The following is a 4,982-nucleotide window of genomic DNA, read 5'->3' as shown; positions in this document are numbered from 1 at the left end:
AAATAACATTTTACAACAGATTTGTAAAACTGTCGTGTCTTAAGAACCCAGAAACATTATGAGTGTCACATGCAGCTTTAAATGTTCTGTCTTTGTGCAGCGGAAGTTCTCTAGATTCTGCTGTTGGCTCCTTCTGGTGCTTCTTGCTTTTGGACTAAAATTACACTTGAATTAACGCAAACTCCTAAATTTGATTTGTTGGTTGAGTGATGAGCCAGACAGCTCCTCCACCGAGAAGAAGTCAAAATAAAGAAAAAATGTTGATTTCCCACAGAGGGACACATTTTTCCTTGGTGCCACATGAATATATGAAGTATTATTATTTATCAGTTAAAGCTCTTGGCCATCATTCTCTAACAAACGGCACTTTTGTATTTGATATTTTTACATTACATTGCGTGCTGCTACTGCTGACTCCCAAAACAATGAGCTGCACACGATTGTTTGCTGATCAAATACACTCGAGATAACGTATGAAAGGTGTATGCAGAGATTTGATTGACTGAGTCAATATCATGGTGGCCTAGTGAAATTTCCAGAGGAGGATAAAAGCAGCAAGCTCACAAGACCACAGAAGTTCTTTTTGTATTTGTATATTTTGTTTGAATTGCATGAGTGGCACAAGGAAGAAAAATGCACCTCAGCCTAAGGACATGTGTTCAAGTGTGTATTATCAGGCAAAAACATCCAGTGTATTGGTGAAGTGTCTTTGAGTGAGACATTGAACCACCAGAGGCACCAAAAAAGAAGAAAAAATACAGAAATTTATGACTAATTATAATCATGCCAGTTACAATTACAAGAATCAGCCTGCAAACTGATGTAAACGATGCAGTTTTTTTCTTTTCTTTATTTGCTCAGGGTAGTTTCACTGGAAGCAATGGGATCTTTCTCCGGAACGCCCTGCTCCAGTCGCACAGTTACACACATTTACACCTGGCAGCTGCCCAGTTCCACCACAGTCTGACATGGTGACCACTAAACAGCTGCACAGGGGCAGTTTATGGTCCCTGATCAAGAGCACCTCAGTAATGAGGGAGGGAGAAGCATTACTATTTTAATTTTGTTTTGCCAGTTTGGGGATCGAACTGGTGACCTCGTCACAACCCAGATTAGTTAGATGATGTACTTTCCCATTCTTTACTTTACAAATCATGTGAACACACTGTATAACCACATCAATGCAATTCAGCAACTAAAAGAGTAGCAGCATTACACTCCTATAACATTGTCAGACTCACGATGGACGATGAAAAAAGTTTGTATTATGTTATGATAATAATCTTCCTTGAAAAACATGTGACATTAAAGGGACTGTTTGTAAGATTCAGAAATTGGTTGTAACAGCGACACCTGTGGCCGTTAAGTCAACGAAGGTCAGCGTCCTGTTGCTCGCGCTCGCCTGTGTGCAAGCGCTACCTGAATGTGAGCGAGCATCGGTCAAAACAGTGAGGCGACACACATCAGCTAAAACCACAATATCACTCTATACTTCACCTGCTTGGCAGTAATGTTAGCTGACCAGATGAAGGTCTCTCCATGAATCAATGCTAATCCTAGTGTTGGCTTTTCCTGCTTCAGCCTCCCGACCGCAGTGAACACTGTTTTGCAATACGGGCTTCATAGATATAACTTTGGTGCTTCCGTTTAGTTTGTGTTGGAGTCTGAGTCTGAACAGCGTAGCCACACGCGAGCACGCATGGGACACCGACCCGGATTGATTCATACGTGTAAGAAGTTACAAACCGTCCCTTTAATACAGTAGTACTTCCTTTTACTACCTGCATACTTACTGTAAATGGCCTGCAGACATTTAACAAATGTAAAATCTATAAAGCAATCAGAATTATTGTGCAGAACAAACCACTAAATCTTAATCTTACATGTGGTAATTATTGTATTATCTTCAGTTTGATCTTTTTTATGTTCTTATCTGTATGCAATTCGTTCATGCAATGAAATCATTATACTCTCATTTGCTGTCATCCAATCTAATCTAATCTAATATCCCTTTTAGTTCTCTGGAAAAGAAGTTGTTGCAGTAAATACATAAGGTAATTTGGTCCAAAAATTCCATTAAAAAAAAGAAAAGGGTTAAGACATGTTAGAGAAGCAGACACTTACAGTATATAGTGTGACGTGGCTCGTGCATTACCAATTATTGCCAACACTTGTACAGCTGCCATACAAATGTTCTGACATTGTGCAAGATCAGTAAGTTTTTACTGTGTGACTCAACTTCCAAGAAATAAAACCAAATTGAAACTACAATAGATGTGCATGTGTGCCAGCAGTGAGAAAATTGATAAGAGCAGAAAGATATCAAGAGGTTTACTGTCAGCTGCATAATTGGAGAACAAACAGGACAGCCTTATTCAAACATAAGTATCAAGCCTGAACTTATTACTGATAACTGATAAGCCTTTTCTTTATTTTATCACAGAAGGAAATTTCTTGTTGAAGCTTTAATTTGGAAATCAAAGATAGACAACAAAGGGATTACATCATTCACACTGTATGCCTGTGACTGTACATGCTGAAGGGGCAAAGGCCAAGATTGAGAAAAACAACAATGAGGACGTGTCTGCTGTGAATTGTTGCAGCTCAGATGTGCATAAAGTGTTTTAAAACTGATCCTTGTTTTCTGTCCCTGTTCTATGTCTGTCAGCTCGTTTTTTGTCGTTGTTGTTGTTGTCTGTTTATTTTTTTATATGTCGTCAAGGTGGCCAGCTTATTCGCCCCTTTGTTTTTGTTTTGTTTGTTTTTTTAAAGTAATATGTTTTAACTAAGATTATGATTATTATTAGTTTTATCACTTTTCATTTCCTTCATTGACTATTAATTTGAAAAAGAATGAAAACAAGGTAACTTTAGTCCTCCGAAGAGGGGTGGTGGTGAAGGGCCAAGAAATAAATAAATAAAAAATAAAATAAAACTGATCTTAACTGTACCAGGCCTACATGGCAGGGAGCAGCTACAGAAACGTGTAACAGATATGTAAATTGTAAAACCTGCATTTTTTGCCTTTTTATGCAGATTAACCACTGTCACAAACTTTACTTAATCTAAAGGCCGCGGGGATAAATCGGCTACCATTATAAAACAGGTAGCTCAAATCAAGCAATCTGATTGGTTCATAGCCGTGATATAATACCCACATAGCACTGCTTTGCACTTTCAACAAAGAAGGTATATTGCCAAGAAGTGAAAATCAATTGTTCGTTCCATTACAACATCAGCGCCCAGTTGTAAAGTCACTCTTCCGCCATTTCGGACTGAAAGCGACCACTGTATGCCAGTCAAACGTCCACCTAAAAGTGCTGTACAAAAGTGAAACAAAATCATTTTTATTCTATTGTCATATTCTACTGGTCTGTGTTGAACAATAAAATATTATACATGTAAATGAGCGTTTTCAGTCCAAAATACCAACACTAAAGGCTGCCTTAAGCTTCGGTATCTAATGCCGACGGCTGTGACAAATGTTGGTATTTGATGCCCTGGGAATGGGAACGGGCTGACCATCCACAGCACGGGATGCTTTAAACATGGAGTCAATTATTCAGAAAATGGAAATTCTAATTTAAAGTTCTGCAGTGGTTTGAGACCTTTATTCTCTTTCTATTTGCTGAAACAGCCTCATCCTTGGTCACCTTGACACAGCTCGTGCACTGAGCAGAGGGAGAGGTAGAGAATATGATGTAAAACTGAAACAAGGAACACATTGGTCTTGGATCAATAACGATTTTTCATAGGTTCAGGTTCAGGTTTTTCATAATTACTGTCATAAAAGATAAGCATTTATTCTCAGTTGAATTATACAGGCTCTTAGCAAATAACCAATCAAATCAGCTTTCAGACTTTTGTTGCATCATCTCTGCTGATCTTTGACACACTGAACCAGACAGACACGCACGCCTGATATCTTTCCCAATGTATATCAAACAGCTGTTGTGTAATCCTGCAGCTATATGGAGCATACTATCTTGCTAATCTACTTTGCAATATCTAGGAATGCTTGGGCAATGAGATAAGGAGCTTTGATTAAAATTAACACAGAAGAGGAACACTATCTTTTTTATTTGTATATGGGCTGATAGTAGCACACTTATAGGAAGGAGACAACCACAAATGAGAGAACAACGAATTTTAGGCAACCACAAGAATGTGTTTAAGATAAAGTCCAACTTCTGTGACTCAGCAATACAAGAATAGGTTAAAGATGAAGTTGAACTTCTGTGACTCAGCAATACTAATAAAGGAAATGTGCCTGATGCAATGTGGATTATTAATGATGCAAGCTTCCACTCACTATTACAAATTATTTAACATTCAAACTATGAATAATGTGAAATAATACAGAATAATATTCTTTAATCATTCTTTAATAGCAAAGAAATAACTCTGGGGAAACATAATAGAATTTAATTCTAAAAACACTGTTTAAAAACCTTTAATATGGTTTAGTTCACATGCACGCCCAGTGTCGCCGTGCAGTGGATTGAAGGATGTTCAGGAACACAGTAAAAATACTTAATTATTATATATTACTAAAATATGATCGTATGACTGTAAATTATACACTTTTTGTTTTCTTCTTTTTCAGTATTCAACAATCAACCATTTCAGTTTAAATATGCTTTTTAGAGTGCTACAGGAATGAGTCCTTAAACCTGGAAATGAGTTAGCATTTTAGCACATCTCTCGTCTGGAAGTCGATGGTTTTTTTTAATGGGATTTTAGTTAGAAGCCTGAAATAAGGTCTGTGGTTAACACAAGCTTAAAACATTTTAATGTTTTGTTCTACGATATAAAATACATCAATAAATACCCCACTTGGTTGCTAACAAGTGGCTAAATGAGACTACTAAAGGTCATCGCGCCGACTCGTCCACCTTTACAGCCTCGTTGTGTATACTCGCGTTCACGTGACCTTGGTGTAGTTCGTTTTTAGCCTAACGTTAACTTTTTACTTCTGTTGA

The sequence above is a fragment of the Sebastes fasciatus genome, chromosome 4 (assembly GCF_043250625.1).
Source record: "Sebastes fasciatus isolate fSebFas1 chromosome 4, fSebFas1.pri, whole genome shotgun sequence".
In the NCBI taxonomy this organism is placed as follows: Eukaryota; Metazoa; Chordata; class Actinopteri; order Perciformes; family Sebastidae; genus Sebastes; species Sebastes fasciatus.
This window is presented reverse-complemented; position numbering follows the sequence as displayed.